The sequence below is a fragment of the Vicugna pacos genome, chromosome 1 (genome assembly GCF_048564905.1).
Source record: "Vicugna pacos chromosome 1, VicPac4, whole genome shotgun sequence".
In the NCBI taxonomy this organism is placed as follows: domain Eukaryota; kingdom Metazoa; phylum Chordata; class Mammalia; order Artiodactyla; family Camelidae; genus Vicugna; species Vicugna pacos.
The window spans coordinates 30,726,603-30,745,843 of NC_132987.1; the positions used below are offsets into that span (position 1 = coordinate 30,726,603).

Consider the following 19,241-nt stretch of genomic DNA (forward strand, 5'->3'; position numbering starts at 1 on the left):
TGGCCAGATGTCATTCTTTTTTATGGCTGAATAACATTCCATTGTATATATGACTTAATTAAGTTGAGATTTTGTTAAGGCACTGGGATGAAAAGAGAACTGGGAGTTCTTTACAACTTTACAACTTCTTTATCCATTATTCACCCATTGTTGAACACTTGGGTTGTTTCCCTTTCTTGGCTGTTGTAAATATGCTACAGTGAGCATGGGGATACACATGTATTTACAAATTAGTAGACTGTTTTCTACAGTGATTGCACCAATTTACATTCCCACTAACAGGATGTATTTTGAAGGCAGAGCTGATGGAATTTGCTAATGGATTGGAGGTGAGATGTAAGAGAAAGAGAAAAGTCAAGAAAGACTCCAATATGTATTCCTGAGCAACTGGAGAAATAGATTTGTTGTATATGGAGATGGGGAGGATTGTGAGAGCAGCAGGTTTTCAGGAAAAATTTAAAAATCATGTTCAGACATATTAAATTCTTCTTGATTTTAAAAATCAACTTCATTGAGGTATAATTCAAATAATAAAATGCACCAATTTAAAGTGTTTAGTTTAATGAGTTTTGGCAAATTATATACTGGTGTAACTACCATTGCAGTCAAGATATAAAATGTTTTTTTGTCACCTCCAAAATTTCCCCTGGGCCCTGTTCTGGTCTACTTCTCAGTCACCACACATCCCAGGCAACAACTGTTCTGCTTTCTGTGCCTGTAACTTTAGATTTGTCTTTTCAAGAGTTTCAGATACATGTGATCATATAGTATGTAATCTTTTGGACTGATTTCTTTCACCCAGAGCAAGATTTTTGTGATTTCATCTATGTTGTATTAGTAGTTCATTTCCTTTTATTGCTCGGTAGTGTTTGCCTTTTTATTACTGAGTTGTAAAAGTTCTTACTACATTCTGGATATTAATCCTTCATAAGATATATGCATAGGAAATATTTTCTCCCAGTCTGTCATTTGCCTTTTATTTTGAAGAGCAGAACTTTTAATTTTGTTGAAGTCTGATTTATCAGATTTCTCTGGTTTGTGTTTTTTATGTCCAAAACATGTTTGCTTACCCTAGAGTTGCAAAAACTTTTTCCTATGTTTTCTTCTAGACGTTTTATAGTTTTAACTTTCAAGTGTATCTCTGTGATTTATTTTAAGTTAGTTTTTATATGTGGTATGCAGTTTATTTTTTGCCAAGTGGATATACAGGTTTCTAGTATGATTTGTTGAAAATAATTTACTTTCCCCATTAAATTATTTTGGCACATTTTTTCAAAATTCAATTGACCATTGATGTGAGGGACTATTTTTGGATTCTCTGTTCCATTGCATTGATCTGCATATGTATTCTCATGGCAATTTCACACTGTCTTGAATATTATAGTTTTATAGTAAGTCTTGCTTTGTCCCTCCGGGTAGTAGTAGTAGATCATTGTTGTTACTATATTTGGATTTCCTCATTAGCCTTTGATTGGCTTCTCAACTCTTCTAATCAGTTTTGTTACTAACAAATGCATTAAGTTCCCTTTGTTATAAATATTTAAAGTGGTTTATGTTTTCCAGGTTAAGTTTGGCTAATACAAATTCTCACAAAATCGGTAGATAAGTACTATAATTATCCTCACTTTGTAGATGAGGAAAATGAGGCACAAAGAAGTTAACTATTCTGCCTATATTTAAAGAGCTAGTAAGTGGTGGAAGGCAAGTTTCAAAGTCAGGTAGTCCAGCTCCAGAGCTTATGGCTTTAACACTCTTTCCTGCAACTGGCAGACATCATTATACAGATGATATCCAAATCTTGAAACTGAATGAATTCATGTAGGTTTGAAATAGGAAAGGAAGAGGTCAGAGAACTGAACCCAGGAGAACTCCAATGGGTAGAGTGCAGAAAGATAAGGAAGAATCAACAAAGGAGACTGAAAAGTAGTGATGAAAAAGACAGGAAAACCACTGAAAGAAGTCATCCAGAAACCAAGTGAAGAAAGTATTTTGAGAAGGAGGGAGGGAGTGATCAACTGTGTCAGATGCTGCTGGTAGGTCAGGTGAGCTGAGCATTAGAAAATGTTCATTGAATCTGACAATGTAGGTTGTTGATGATCTTGATAAGAATAGCTGTGGTAGAATTGTAGCGGAGAATAAGCCCAGAGTGGGTTCAAGGGAGAATGGGAGAAGAGCACACAGAACTCTTTAGCTTTGTTACAGGGAAATGGGTGGTAGCTGGGAGTGACTGTGGTGGGGGTACATTAAGTCAGGTTTGTGTGATGATGTGGATGAATCCAACGAAGAAGAAAACATTGATGATGCAAAAGTGGGGAGAGAAAACTGCAGATTCCAAATCCTGGAGGAGGCAAGTGAAGATGGGAGTTAGACCCAATGGCAAGAGGAAGAGTCAAGTGTAACTAGGAGGAGAAATAACCCCTTCATAGTAGCAGGAGAGTAAGGCAGAGAATGTGGGTACCAGGTGGTCTGGCAGGCTTTATGGTGGGAACATGTCAGGGTGCTCTTCTAGGGGCTTCTGTTCTCTCAGTGAAATACAAACTTGGACCATCAGCTGAGATGGAAGAGATGGAAGAGAGGCAAAAGAGTTGCAGCAACTTGACAAAAATGGAAACGGTATCATTTAGGAGAGTGGGAATTAAATAGATCAGGGATATATGGTAGAATTATCCAGCGGTAGCACCAGGGTTTGCTTGAGGGAAATGATTATACATTTAAAATGAGATTCAGTCAACTGATACTGAATGATTAGCTCTCAGTTTTAAAATGGCCGCTTTTATTTCAATAACATTGTTGGGAAAGATAATAAGCTAGATCTTTGAATTTGTGAAAACTGTCCAAAGGAATCTCTATAAAATTTATTTGCCAGTTAAATTATGCTATTATACTGAAGGCAATTTCCTGATTTTGATCATTTTACTGTGGTGATGTAAGAGAATTGCTTGTCTTTAGAAAATACACAATGAAGTGTTTGAGGGGAAAGGTATATTATGTCTGCAGCTTACTCTTGAATGGTTCAGAAAAAGAATAATGTGTAAGTATAAAATTAAATATACATATATACGCCTGTGCGTGTGTATATATATACACATACATGTATATTACATATACATATGTGTGTGTGTGTGTACATGTAAAGAGACCAATAGAAAGACAGGGATAGCAAGACAGAGAAAGAAAGAAAAGATAGAGCAAATGTAGCAAATATTACTACTTGGGGGAATCTGAATAAAAAGAATCCAGAATTTGTTTAGACTATCCTTATAACTTTTCTGTAAGTTCAAAATTGTGTCAAAAAAAAAGAGACTGGCTAAAGACTTTTAGCCCTATCTTTGAAATGAAATACATCTTAAAACTTACTAAAATCTTTTACCTTATCTTGATTCTTCCTATAGTCATGATGCCATGATTCAAAAATTTTAAGTAACTACTGTTAATCTAAAAGATGAGAAAGATCACTGCTTTTGCTTTTGTTGACTAATTGTGAGTGAAAGTGAATATTTTTTCCTGTTTTTTGGCCATTTATACTCCTTTTTCTATTAAGTATTTATCACTTTTGCATGTTTCTCTACTATATTTTCTTTAAAGTGGCAATTTGTGTAAACTGTAAATTTAGAAAAATCACTATTTGTAGTTTCTATCTCTTACAAATACCCAAGTTTGTCATTTGGTTCTTTTTTCCTAGATCTATTTCTTCTATAGGACCAAACTCTTTTAGGTTTTTTAACTTAATTACACATTTTATTATCTGGTGGACTAGTCTTCTTTCATTACTTTTCCAAAATTATCATTTCTATACTAACATGTTTACATTCACAATTTACTCTGGTAACACTTTGTTTAATTCCCCCTAAAATTTTTTGGTGTTTTAATGAAATCGACTGGCTTAAACTAATAATTATTAGTTGATCATGAGTTGATCATTTTTTTACCTATCCATAAACAAAGTATCATTTCCCCATCAATCTCAAAAGAACTTTTAAAATGTAGTCATTAAAGTCCTATAAATTCTGTTTCTTATTAACTATTTATCTTTTTATAGCCATTGTAAATGAGTTTTTTTCCTTTTTTTTTTTTGTCTAACATGTTATCGTTCTGTTAGGAAAGGTTCTAACTTTTGTATGTTAATTTTGCAAGTAGCCATCTTGATATAATTTATTTTACTAATTTAAGGGGTTTGGGTGATTCTTTAAAATTATCTAGGTAGATAATTATCTCATCTACAAATGATAATTTTTTCTCTTTTTTCCATTTTTTTTTCCAGTATTTATGCAACTGTTTTCTTCTGTTTAAATTGGACTGGTTATTACTTCCTGAAAAATATTAGTGCTAACATTGGGAATCCTTGCCTTTATCCTGACTTTAATTTGAATGTTTATAGTATTTCTCTATTAAGTAGTTTCTCTATGCTGGATATTTGTAAAGTATCTTCAGTACCTATTAGGTATGGGATAATCAGTTTTCCTCTATTAGCCCAGTATTATGAGGAATTATATTCATTAATTTCTTAATGTGTAAACATTTTTGCATTCTTGGGATGAACGTCACCAGGCCAGAAAGTAATATCCCTTAATTGACCACTTAATGCTATTTACAAATTTTTAAAAGATATTTGTATCACTATTATGAGTGAGATTAGTTTTGTAGTATGTGTGAGGGGGCAAATTTTGGTACGATTTTTCTCCTGAACTAGTATGTAGAAATTGGAAGCTTTCCTTCCTTTACTGTTCACTGAAATAGTTTAAATCAGGTTGGATTATCTATGAAACCATTCGGACTGTTTTTTCAGAGAGTACCACTAATACGTCTTCAGCAAATTTGGTTTGATTTCTTCTTTACCAAAAAGGTCTTGTAAGTAAAAGTGTAAATTTTCAGGTAGTTGGGGTTTGAAGGTTTTTTTTTTTTATTTTATTTTAATTAATTATTTTTTTTAACAATTGTAGACTCTTTGCTGATATCTTTTTTATTTCTGATCATAACAATTGATTTTTTTTCTCTTTTCTTGATCATTTTACCTAAGAGTTTGCTGATTTTGTTGGTTTTTTCAATGAAACAACTTTTTTCTTTGTTAATTTTCTCTGTTGTCTTCTGTTTTCTACTTTGTTGATTTTTATTTTTTTATTATTTTCTTTCTTCTACTGACTTTGAGTTTATTTTGCTCTCTCTCTCTTTTTTTTTTTTTTAGCTTTTTGAAGTAGAATGTTAGGCATTGATTTTAGATTTTTTTTTTCTTCTAATATCAGTTTTAAAATCTCAAATTTCCCTCTTACCACAGCTTTAGCTTTATCTCATAAATTTTGATATGTTGTCTTTTCATTGCAATTCAGTCCAAAGCATTTTTTTTTCATTTCTCTTGTTTTTCTTGGTATTTTTAAAATGTATCTTGTTTGGAGTTTGCTGATCTTCTTGAATCTATAAATTTATGTCTTTTACCAAATTTAAAAAAAAAATCAGCCATTTATTTTTCTTCAACTATTTTTTGTGCCTCTATATCTCTTGCACTGATTCTTTGGGCATCTATTCATGTATGTTAGACCTTTTGATGTTATCTCATTGTCAACTTTGAGAGCTGAGGGTTTTTTTTAATTTTTAAAATCTTTTTTCTCTTTTTGTTTCAGATTGGATAACTTGTATTGACTTACCTTCAAGTTTACTGACTTGTTCTTCTGTCATCTCCATTCACCTTGTGAGCCTACCTATCAGTAAGTTTTTAAGAATTTTATTATATGTATCTTTTCTAAAATTTTCTTCTGGTTCTTTTTTATAGTCTCTACATGTCACATGAAACTTCTGCTCATTCCACTTTTTTCAGGAGTGTTTTTCTACATCATGTTACATACTTACAATATACAATAGCTGCATTAAGTCTGATAGTTCCAATACCTAGGTACATCTCAGGGATGACAGTCATTCATTGTCTTTTGTTCTTGAAAGTTAGATGCATATTCTTGGTATGCAGAATAATTTTCTGTCGTATCCTGGACATTATGAAAGGTATGATGTGTAGACTGAGTCCTCTTGTAATCTTCTGGAGAAATCAATATTATTTAAACAGTAAGATCTGCCTCATTTCTGTGAGTGGTCATTCAAATCTCAGTTCAGTTTTCTCCGAGAGTGCTAATCTCTTTTAGGTCTGGCCCGTGCACTTACAGTTCCTGGGTTAGTATGAGAATTTTTTGAGGAGTCTAATTTTTAGTTCAGCTCTTTTCAAGCCTTTGGGTCTTTCTTGGGTAGGCATTGTTCCAGAAGGCCATTATTCCTGAGTTAAACCTGAGACTCATGCATACGGTTCAAAGCTCAGTTCCATTTTGAAGATCTTTCTGTGTGCGTGGATCAGAGGTTAGGCTGAGACCTGTGTAGGATCATATACAGAATTAGAAATCCTCCTCTCTGAGTTTCTCCTTCCCAGAATTTCCCCTCAACACACACTCTTCATCTTGTGATGGCCCCCTTTTCTGATTTCTATGGGGCCTCCTCTTGGAGCAGAGCCACAAAGGTAAAGTAAATTTATAAATAAATGGGAAACCCACCCCATGTGGAACATTTCACTCAGTTTTTCCTCTCCTACAGCCTAACTTTTTTTTCTCAGAGTCCTTGAACAATTCAAAACATGTTTATTTGCTTGTTTGCTTTTCAGTTTTTTCATTCTAATCAGTTTATAGAGATGGACTGTGGTAATTATATTTCTTGAGGTTTTTGCATTGCTTTAATACTTCTTGCCTTTGTGTTTACATGACAAGGCTTGCATAAAATTTTTCGTTAACTCTTTCCTCAGAACTTAATAGAGATTGACTTACTGTAAAATCAGAGGAAGTCTAAAATTTCCTGAATGTAGCCTTTTTATACCTACATCCTTGCAGAATTCTTTGTCCTTGAAGTTCAGCAACTTCTTCAGAACATTCTTTGATAATGAACACCCTGTATCCAGTTTTTTGCAGAACATGGTAGGCCTTTTAATCAGTAGTTTCAGTTCTTCTTTCTTCTTATAAAAATACTCTTTATTCTATCATTGAATACTTTTTTCTGTTTCAGTGTTTAGCTTATCTTATTCATAGACGCTGAAGATTTTTGTGTGAAATTGATTTTTGTTCTCCATATCTATTACATGCACTCTAATTGCTTTAATCTCTTTGTCTTTTTATATCAAGTCACTGTGATTATCCCAAACTTTTTCAAATAACTCTATTTTTTTTTTTAATGGAAATACTGAGATTGAACCTAGGGCCTCACACATTCTAAGCACATGCTCTACTACTGAGCTATAACCAAACTGCTCCCCCCCTCACCAAAAACCCATTTTTAACATGCCTATTCTAATCTGTACTAATTCTAATTTATTCATTACCTTTGTATTGAGCACCCTCAGTTTGTTTCATTAGCCCTGAAATCTCCCATTTTATCTTTTTCTATTAGTTTATTATCTATTTTTTAACCCCTCTCTCTTTTCTTTCATAAATTCATGTTCTTAATTTTCTTATGGTCAAGTCTCACATGGTGAGTAGTAGGCTGAATAGTGTGCCCCCAAAATTGATGTCCACCCAGAATCTCAGAGTGTAACCTTATTTGAAAATAGGGTCTCTGCAGATGTAATTAATCTAAGAATTTAGATGAAATTATGCTGGATTAGAGTGGGCCCTGAATCCCATAAGACTGCTTTTATTTAAGACAGAAAAGGACAGAGAGACACAGAGAGGAAGGTCATGTAAAGATGTGTACAGAGATAGTAATAGTGCTTCTATGAGCCAAGGAATGCCAAGGATGGCCAGCAACCACCAGAAGCTAGGAGGGAGGCATGGGAGAGTTTCTCCCTCAAACTCCAGAAAGAACCAAGCCTGTTCTCACTTGATTTTGGGTTCCTGGCCTGAAGTGTGAAAGAATAAATTTTTTTAAGCTACTCAGTTTGTGGTAACTTGTTATGGCAGCACTAAGAAACTAACACAGGTGTTGGTACTGGAAGGTAAAGTGCTGCTCTAACAGATCTAAATATGTGGAAGGGCTTTAGAACAGGGAAACAGAGGCTGGAAGAATTTTGAGGCACTTCATAGAAAAGGTCTAGATTGCCTTGAAGAGATGGTTGGTAGAAATGTGAATGTGAAAGGCAATTCTGCTGAGGGCTCAGATGGAATTTAGGAGCATGGTAGACAATAATCTTAGAGAATACATATTTCATCATGAACAGAATGTTGGTAGAAATATGAACATCAAAGGTGCTTTTGGTGAGGTCTCAGATGGAAATGAAGCATGTGTTTTTGTCAAATGGAAGAAAGATAACCCTTGTTATAAAGTGCCAGAATTGTATTCTGTAGTTTGGTAGAAAACTTGTAAGTGACGAACTCGGATAATTAGCTGAGGATATTTCCAAGCAAAGTGTGGAAAGTTTCACTTAGTTTCTCCTTGCTTCTTATAGTAAAATGGTAAAATATGAGGAGAAAGAGATAAATTGAAGAAGGAACTGTTAAAAAGGAAACAGAATTTGATGATTTGGAAAATTCACAGTCTATTTAGAAAGTATGCTCTAGAGACAGACCGAGGATTCTGGACAGATTTTTGCTGAAGAGATTAGGTATGTAACTCATGAATCAGCTCAACCATCTTAACAAGAGTCAGGAATAGAGATGAACTTATTAAGGAAAGATTTGTGGAGGACTTTCTTGTCTGATGACTTGGACTACTATCAATTGAGTGAGAAGCAAACTAGGCTTTTGAGAATGTTATATCAGCAGAAACACTGGCAGCCTGGACTGAAAGAGAGAACGATGAGACAAAATGAAAGAAGACTGTCAGACTTCTGAGACTCTAAAAGCAAAAAAACTGGGCTGATAAAGCTACTTGACTGCAAATATGTTCTAACCTAAGAAAAAAGAAGAATGACTCCAAGTGTAGAGCTACAGGTGCAAAGACAGAGGTCAGAAAGGGAAGGGCCATTACCAGAGGCGGAGGGGGTGTGGCCACTGCTGTAGGCCCAGAGGATGGGGCATCAAGTCTTAGATGATTGTTCCCAACTCTTGAATTTAATGGAATTTGTCCTACTGAGATTCAAACTTGCTTGAAACGCATTTATTCCTTCCAATTTTTCCCTGTGGGAATGGGTATGTCAACCCTTTGCCTGTTCTACCATTGTATTTTGAAGCAGATAACTAGTTTTCTAGTTTCACAGGTTCACAGATAGAGAGGATTGCTAAGGATTTCCAGCAATCACCAAAAGCTATCCTCCAAAACTGTGAGAGAGTAATTTCTGTTGTTTTAAGTCACCCAGTTTGTGGTAATTTGTATGACAGCTCCAGGACTAATACAGTGTGGGGTTTACCTTTATTTCTTTGGCTCTTTAAAAAATATAGTATATATTATCTATTGGGGTTTTTTGTACTGTATTTTAAAATTATTTTTTATTATAGTGCTTTTTGTGTAGCTTTCATGCCATTTCTTTTTGTCAATTATTATTCATTTACGTTGTTTTGTCAAAACTTTCTTTTGGTCCTAAATAATCTTGATACATTCTTTTTATCTTCCTTCCATGTTACTGAGACCCAATTTTTTCTTCCTCAGAGCTTTGGTTTGAATACTCTTGTTCCCCTAATTATACATGAATGGGAGGAGTTAAGTCAAGTTAAGTCAAGTTAAGCTCTGGACAATCACAGGCAGATGGCCTTGCCTATGTGCTCTCTCATATCATTTTGTTAGAAATTCACCATGTTAGAAAATGGGCTAAAGACTTCAATGAGTGCCTCCCAAAAGAGGATATCCAAATAGCCAACAGACATATAGCTAAAATGAAAAAGACTGAGTTGGCAAGGATCTGGAATGACCAACAATGTCACAGATTGCTAACATAAATTTAGTTCAGCCATCTTGCAAAATTGTTTGGTAGCATCTTTGTACTAAACCTGATTATATGCATACTCCATGACCCAGAAATTCAACTTCTAGATACATACCCAACACAAATGTATTCACATGTTCACCAAAAGGTATATAAAATAGGTTCATAGCCTTTCCAAATTGGAAATTGCTCAAATGCCTCAACCATAAAATGGGGGGAAATGTGATAAGCTCACAAGGGAATACCATACAGTAATAAGACTGAACAAACTAAAACTGCACACAACAGCATGAATAAATCTCACAAACATAATACTGGGCAAAAAAAAAGAGAAAGATAAATCTGTTATGGATTGAATGTTTATGTTCACCCAAAATGAATTTATATTTATATTTATAATCTCCATTGTCACTGTATATGGAGTCATTTAGGAGATAAGAAAGGTTAAATAAGGTCAAAGAATTGGGCCACATTAGATAGGATTAGCGTCCTTATTAGAAGAGACACAGGGAGCTCACTCTCTCTCTCTGCCATGTGAGGGAACAACCAGAAGATAGCCACCTGCAAGCCGAGAGGAGAGCTCTTGCAGAAGCTGAGTTGGCCGAAGCCTTCATCGAGGTCTTCTGGGCTCCAGAACTGAGAGACATTAAATCTCTGTTGTTTTAACCACTTGACTATGATATTTTTTTATGGTATCTCAAGCATACTAACATAGGCTCTATTGCAGGAATGCATGTAACTTCAAAAACAGGCAGAGCTAATTTATGGAATTAGAAGTTAGAATAACGGTCACTCTTGGGAGAAGTAGAAAACGATGAGAAGGGAGCTCAGGCAGACATGTGAAGCACTAGCATTGTTCTGTTTCTCGATGTGATTGCATGGCTGTTTAAAATTTTTGAAAATTCATTGAGGTGTACATTTACAATGGGTGCATTTTTCTAAATATACATTACACATAAAGTATAACAAAACTTGTCTTTTTTATAAGTTCAGTGCCTTAGTTCACTCCTCCTAGTCAGGAGGTTTGGGGGCTTTTTAAATTTTTTAATTTAATTTAATTTTTTATATGGAGCTACTCTTAAGATATAGCTCATTGTCCCCTGTTTAGCAACTTCATGTAGAGAATCTCAGATCTTAATTCCCTCACCATCTTTCAGCAGCAATAATTCACAGTCCCTCCTACTCAGGCATTCTTTTTTAACCAAAAAAAATTAGTTCACAGAAAAGAAAGTTAATTGGATATCACCTGCAGTTCTCCAAGTGCCTCTTCTCTCAGATAATTTTATCTTATTTTCTTGTCTGGCATCTTCTATACTAGCTCCCTAAACAACTTTTAAAAGATCAATGAATTTGGACAATTATTATAATTTTTCAGACTTCTCTGCCCAGCCTGCGTCCTAGCAGGTAAGCCCTGGTGGACTTGCGTGCCTCTAGTGCATTGATAGAAAGTGGCTTAGGGAGGAGGGTAAAGCTCAAGCAGCAGAGTGCATGCTTAGTGTGCATGAGGTCCTGGCTTCAATCCCTGCTACCTCCTCTAAAAATAAATAAATACATAAGTGAACCTAATTACTCCCCCCCACACCAAATATATATGTTATATATCAAAAACATATAATATATATATTAAAACAACAACCAAAAAGTGGTGTGTATTTCATACTTTCAAGGATGTTGGTGTGTTTTGCCCAAGCTGACATACTCATTTCTCTATCTTCCTTCAAACTGTGGTGACTGTGTATGGGAGGGGAGAGGATGGGTGAAGGGGTGGAGACCTGTGATATTTTTTAGGATATAATTCATCTGCATCCCCAACGGCTTGCGGGATGGATACAGGATGGATAGAGTCTTCACAGTGCCTGTCATTTTCTGCCTCTCTCTGTGGCTTGCTTATATACCTATTTGTTTAACTCCTGCTGTCATACTAAATTTTCTTTCCTCTGTGTCTGTATTGTCACTGTTCTAAACTTATTTTTATTTTTTATTTCTTTTTAACTTCTGGACAAGGAAGGGTCTATGATATAACTTTTTTTCACTATCTCCAGAAAGCCCAACTCAAATTTACTTAACTGCCAATTTCCTTACCTACCGTATCTTCTAAGATGCATTAGCAGGTAGTTAATGAAAAAAACAACAAACTTGTATAAACCCCTACTAATAATAATAACAGCGATGATGATAATACATTCACAATGTTAAGTTAAAATTGTCAAAACTTTTAATAAAGGCTCCTGATCACATTTGACCCAAGTGTTACACAGTAGAATTCTATTACTTCAGACCCCCAAGAAAGAGGAAAAGCATCTCCTTCTCCTTAGAGGACATTTAACAACTGCATTTTTTTTATTGGCAATAATAGTGTCCTATTTGCTGTTCACTGCCCTACCCCCACAGACAGCACCCTAGACAATGTCCAGTTCTAAATAATATTTGTGAATGACTAAATAATGAATGGAAATGCAATCATAACAAAATATAAATATAGCATGCTAAAATTGGAAAAATAGAAAAAAGAAACATTTCTTAGCCATTTCTTTAAAATTTTAAAGCAGTTTGCTAGCAGTGTGCCAAAAATCAAACTAAGCATTTAACTTACTAAGTTAGAAAAATTAAAACCCAAGAAAAGAAAATCATTTTAAAAGATGACACCAGAATTGAATGGAAAATAAACAAATAAAGAGTAAGTTGATAAACCATAATCTTATTCTTTGAAAATTTCTCAAAATGAACAAATATTGTTTAACCTCAATGGGAAAAAGATTGAAAACAAAATTCTATATTGATATAATTGAAACATCTTAATATTTTGCAAATAATCATTGTAATTTTCCAGTTAAACACCCATTTCCAAAACTACTGCAATATGAGGAAGAAAATAGGAATTTGTCAAAGCAATATCTTCCCCAGAGGATACAGGTTCCAGATGATTTCATAACCAAGTTATTTCAAATCCTCAAGGAGTAAGTAATTCTTCCGCCTTTTAAATGTTTCCAGATCCAGAAAAAGAAGGATCACTTCCAAGTGTATTTCATGAGGTTAGCATATTGATACCAAAACCAGGCTGGAGAATGACATTAAAATAGCTAATATTTAAAGCAGGCTTTTTGTATAATGAGTACTATTTAAGTGTTCTAGGAATATAAATCCTTTTAAGTCTCACAAAATACATGTGAGATAGATATTATTATCACCCTTTGCATATAAGAAAACTTATACACAGAGATGTTAAGTAACTTCTCCAAGATTTCACAATTAGTAAATGATGGAAGTGGAAGGCAAGCCAGGTAATTTGGTTCTAGAAGACAAGTTATTAATCATTATACTGCCTGCCTTCCATAGAAAACGGAAACTACAAGCCCTCATTTATGAAAGAAGATGCCACCATCTGAGATAAATTACTAGCAAGTTTAATTCAAAAGTATATTAAATGATGAATGAAGAAAACAAATATTTATCACAACCAAGGCAGGGTTTATTCAAGAAAATCAAAGATAGATCAATAGTATAAAAACTATACAATTCTTAAAATATAGATAAATTAAAACTTTATATAGTCAATTCAATCAGGAAAGAGAACAAAATAAATCATATACATGTACACATATAATGAAAAAGGTAAAAATTATCATTATTCACAGAGAGTATAGTGAACACGAGAAAACAAAATGAAAAAGATTTTTAATAATATGAAAATTCAGTAAAGAAGTTGTTAAATAGATTTGGCTAGCAGGCAACTAGACCCCAGGATCTCAAAGCAGGAGTTGTTAATCAGTTGATCACTCTACTGGGTGATAAGGATAAGGCTGTAAACACATTATATGCCATATAAAACTACTTTGGGCCAGTAGGTCAGAAGTCACTGACTCGGGGAATAGAATTTCATACCTGCCCTTCGGGAGACTGGCGCAAGAACAATGTTCTGAGAGACTGCAGCAAAAATATGTGATTTTGAATACATAAGACAGCCTCTTTGATCTGCAAATGTCCCTTTGGGCTGGCTAAAAGCTGAAACTGCGTTATTAACAATCCTTCGCTTTAGGTGGAAGCTGTCTTAATGAGTGAGGTGAAATACCTGTGGTCTTGATGGTTTACTGACTTTCAACAGACATTTCTACCTCAGTGCAGGTGATTTAGAACAAGTATATTGGCCTCTTTGATATTTAGTTTATTCACTTGTGAAATGAGAGGAGTTGAACAAGATAATCTAAGATTTTTTCCAACATTCCATGATTCTAGAGCCCTCAGATCCTTCCCTGAGAGCAGGTACTGATGGTTGTAAAGGAGGGAATGGCCTGAGGTTCTGATGATATTAAGAAAGGACAAAATGAGAGTGGATTGGGTAAGGGACATGATGCAAGAAAGGCTAAAGACAAACCCAAGTGTTTCAGAACTTTGTCTAAGGTATGCCTTATAAAAGAATAATTTTGCGTGTAACATATTAAAAAAAAAAGATGTGTCAGCCATACAAATTAAAACTAGCAAGCATTCTTTATGCAGCTTTGCTCTGAGATACGAAGTCATGGAGGGGACTCTATTACTATAACAACTATTTATTACTAAGATGCTGATATCAGTTTCCAAGTGCGGACTCCACCCCCCCACCCCAAGCAATTCCCTGACACGAGCTAGGTGTTTGTAAATTTAACACAATTCTCACACTATCTAACTGGAAATAGCGTCAGATTCTATAGTTAAGGGCTTAGTCCCACAAGGCTGCCCTCCATTTCAAGTGCCAATAGCAAGTCCAGATTATTTCCTGTGCTTCTAACCAACTGGCTATAAACCAGAGTTTCTCATTACCCCCATGTTGGGTTCAATTAATTTGCTAGAGTGACTCACAGAACTCAGGAAACCAGTTTACTCACTAGAGTACTGGTTTATTATAGAATATAATTCAGGAAGAGCCAAATGGAAGAGGTCCATAGGTCAAGGTATGAAGAAAGAATGAGGAGCTTCAATGCCTTCTCTGAGCACCATTCCCCACAAATCTCCACATGTTCACCAACCCAGAACCTCTCCAAACCCTTATTTGGTTTGTTATGGAGACTTCATTACCTAGGCATGATTGATGAAATCATTGGCCATTGGTTTTTTAACTTATTTCCAGCCCCAGTCCCTTCCCCAGAGGTGGGGGAGTGGAGGCTGTACTGAAAGTTCCAACCCCAGGATTGGTTTCTTAGGCAACCAGCTCCCATCCTTAGGTGACTAGGGGATTTCCAAAAGTCACCTCATTAACATAACAAAGACACTTTTATTATGCTCATCACTTTGGAAATTCTGAAAGTTTTAGTAGCTCTGTGCCAGAAAGAAAGACCAACTATATATTTCTTATTAAAGATTGTAATATCATAATTACAAACTTGTTACTTGTTACACATGTATAGAAATAAACTTGATCTTTTTTTTTTCCACTGAAGGTATTGGGGATTGAACCCAGGACCTTGTGCATGCTAATCTAAGCACATGCTTTACTACTGAGCTATACCCTTGCCCCCAAAGTTGATTTTTTTTTTATATTTACTTTTTATGTATCTCATCCTTACTAAACTCATTTATTAATTCTAATAATTTATCTGTAGGTTCTTTTAGATTTTCTTTTACATATCATTCCTTTTGAGAATAACAGCAGTTATATTTGTTTGTTTCCAAACCTTTTAACATGTTTATTTCTTTGTCCTGACTTACTGTCCTAGTTAGGATTTTTCATTTAATGTTAAATGGAAATAGTGGTAGATGGCATCCTTGTCATATATTTTAATTCTTTTTTACAGTTAAGTTTTATACAGTTAACAGTCATTTATGTTTACCTGTTTACCTTTGTCTTGCTCATTATTCCTTCCTGCCTTTCTGAGCTTTCACCTGCATTCTTTTTTTTTAATTTATACATTATTTTTCATATGCAAGAAGGAAACACTTTAATATTACTTTTGGTATGGATCTGTTGAAACAAATTCCCAAAAGTTTATCTTTATTTTTGAAGAACCTGTTCTTTCAAAACTTTGAAGACGTATCTTTTCCATTGCCTTTGGCTGTCAGCCTAATTGTCAGTTCTTTGAGTTCAAAATGTTGGTCCCTAGTTACCTGTAAGAAGCAAACAAACATCCTTATGGAGGGAAGGTATATAACCTTCCCTCCATAGGGCTGGAATTATGTCACAAAATTTTTGAACACAGTCTCCAGCACTCAATTAAAAATAACCAGGCACCCGAGAAGAGAACAGAACAGAAAGAAAACTTTAGAGAAACAACAGACAACACTGAGAAAACTACAGGTAAGCCCCTGTCTCCCCAGCCCCTACTGCTTCTCTGTTAACTGCTTTTAAGATTATTCTCCCTGACTTTGGCTCTCAACATGGTTACTGTTGATGAGCCTGGGTATGCTTCTCTTCTTTCTTTTCCTTTTAAATTCAACTTCAGCTTTTTGAATCTGTGAATTTACATCTTTTATCAGGTTTGGAAAATCCTCAGCCATTATCTCCAAACATTTCTTCTACCCTACTCTCTCTCCTCTTCTGGGACTTCAGTTACAAGTGCGCTACAGCTTCTTACAGTATTCTGTATCCCCTCTACTGTCACCTTCTTTTCTTTATTGCTTGCCCCTTTGCCTCCCAGTGCTTTATTCTAGTATTTTCTGTTTTGTTTTGTTTTGTTTTTCTGACTTAGCTTCAACATCATTAATTGTATATTTATCTTCAACTTGGTTCTTTCTTTTTTAAAATTTCCAGGTGTGAGTCAGAGTCCTCAAGCTTGTTTTCTATGTCTTGGATCATAATAAGCATAATTATTTTAAAATCTACTTCTGATAATTCCAGTATCTATTGGTACTTACTCTGCTTCTATTATAGGTCTCTTGTTTATCTAAAGTTTTGTTTCTGTTCTCTTTTATGCTCATGTGCCTTGTTATTTTTGATTGAGTGCTGGAAAATGTATATAAAAAATTGTGAAATAATTCTAATTCTATTATAATATTACCTTTCTCCACAAAGGATTTAGATTTGCTTCTTTACTGGTGGTGAGGGACTAACAAACTTAAATTACTTTAATCTAATTTAAGGAATATATGTGTTTTACACTGGCCTTCATTTCCTGGAAGAAACGGATTATTTTCATTACACTCTAATTCTTAAGGTGTAGTCCTTTGGGGTCTCAACCCAAAGCACTGAGGCATTTACTGGTTTTCTTTCTTTTGACAGGCGCTAGTCTCCATTTTTTTTTTTTCTTTCCAGCTGTACAAAACTGTGAAAAGTGCTGCTCAATCTTAGGCTCTCAGACATCTCTTCAAGACATATGAACCTAGAGGAAAAGTGCTCCATATTGAGGGCTCACTTCCTAGGTTCCCTTTTGCTCCTAGATGTTGACCCTGTGGATTTTCACTTATTATATTATCTTCTTTTATTTTTCTGTTGTTCACAGTGGCAGTTTTCTTCTGAATTATGAGTCTGCTATTATTGATAAGCCATTTCTTGTTTTTTTTTAACATTCTTTATTAATTTATAATCATTTTACAATGTTGTGTCAAATTCCAGTGTTCAGCACAATTTTTCAGTCATTCATGGACATATACACACTCATTGTCACATTTTTTTCTCTGTGATTTATCATAACATTTTGTGTATATTTCCCTGTGCTATACAGTGTAATCTTGTTTATCTGTTCTCCAATTTTGAAATCCCAGTCTATCCCTTCCCACCCTCCACCACCCTGGCAACCACAAGTCTGTATTCTCTGTCCGTGAGTCTATTTCTCTCCTGTATTTACGCTTTGTTTTTGTTTGTTTGTTTGTTTGTTTTTGTTTTTGTTTTTTAGATTCCACATATGAGTGATCTCATATGGTATTTTTCTTTCTCTTTCTGGCTTACTTCACTTAGAATGACATTCTCTAGGAGCATCCATGTTGCTGCAAATGGCATTATGTTGTCGGTTTTTATGGCTGAGTAGTATTCCATTGTATAAATATACCACCTCTTCTTTATCCAGTCACCTGTTGATGGACATTTAGGCTGTTTCCATGTTTTGGCTATTGTAAATAGTGCCGCTATGAACATGGGGGAGCAGGTGTCATCCTGAAGTAGATTTCCTTCTGGATACAATCCCAGGAGTGGGATTCCTGGGTCATATGGTAAGTCTATTCCTAGTCTTTTGAGGAATCTCCACACTGTTTTCCATAGTGGCTGCACCAAACTGCATTCCCACCAGCAGTGTAGGAGGGTTCCCCTTTCTCCACAGCCTCTCCAGCATTTGTCATTTGTGGATTTTTGAATGACGGCCATTCTGACTGGTGTGAGGTGATACCTCATTGTAGTTTTGATTTGCATTTCTCTGATAATTAGTGATATTGAGCATTTTTTCATGTGCTTTTTGATCATTTGTATGTCTTCCTTGGAGAATTGCTTGTTTAGGTCTTCTGCCCATTTTTGGATTGGGTTGTTGATAAGCCATTTCTTCTTAACTCAAACTCCTAAGTTCTCTTGGTCATTTAAAAAATTTTTTTCACAACCATGATATAGCTGGATAAAATTTACTGACTGAGTGATCACAGAAGTACCTTATAAATTTTTATCTTAAAAGAGATAAAAATGTTTTAAAATTATATTTCTAGTTCTCCAAGGTACAATTCAGACAGTAACATTTATTTTTGTTATGTGATTGGTTTTGTTATGCCAGCTGATCTCAGCAAATTTTACACCATATTGTTGTCTTATAAGGGATACAATAGTTATTGTCAGGCAAAGGCAACCAAAATATAAAATAATATTTAACAGAAATGTATTTAGAATCACATTTTATCATATGATGACCTTCCTGTCAATGAGATAGTCAGAATGTAGCAGTTAAATATAGAGCCCTTGGCAACAAAAACACCTATGTTTGAGTTTTAGCCCTGTCACTTGCTGGAGCAAATTGATTTCTCCAATTCTTAGTTTTCTTGTTTGTAAAATGGGATTTGTACTAAATAAAATAAAGTAATATATACTAAATCAGGAATATCTTGAGGGTAAAGAAACCATTGCTTAGAAATGATTTATTTAGTCAGTGCTTGGCATATGGTAAATATTTAATAAAGATATTTATTATTAGCCATTATGCTAAATCAAAATTTTCCAACCTTGGCTCTATTAACATTTTGGGCTGGATAACTCTTTTTCTGACGGGATATCCTATATATAATAAAACTGTCAGAAGCATCTTGACCTCTCTTCACCAGATACTAGCAGTATTCCCTCAGTGGGACAACCAAAATTGTCTCTAGATGTCATCAAATGTTATCTGGGAAGCAAAAATTTCCTGGTTGAGAACCTCTGTGCTGAAAAGTCATGTATATGTCATTAGTCATCATACTCAAGTGGGAAAAATGCTAAATTTGAAGTTAAAATACCTGAATGAATATCCTAGTGTGTGAACTTCAGAAAATTCCTTAATTTCTCTCA

At 34.7% G+C, this 19,241-nt stretch overlaps 1 protein-coding gene across 3 annotated transcripts in view; it reads left to right on the plus strand.

Moving 5' to 3' along the window:
- Positions 1-19,241, plus strand: part of MME (membrane metalloendopeptidase) — a 467,357-nt gene that overhangs the window by 336,663 nt on the left and 111,453 nt on the right. For all 3 annotated transcript variants that reach the window (XM_072959578.1, XM_072959582.1, XM_072959579.1), the window contains one exon: positions 5,616-5,699. The gene's annotated coding sequence lies outside the window, so the exon portion shown is untranslated. The remainder of the gene's footprint in view (positions 1-5,615; positions 5,700-19,241) is intronic.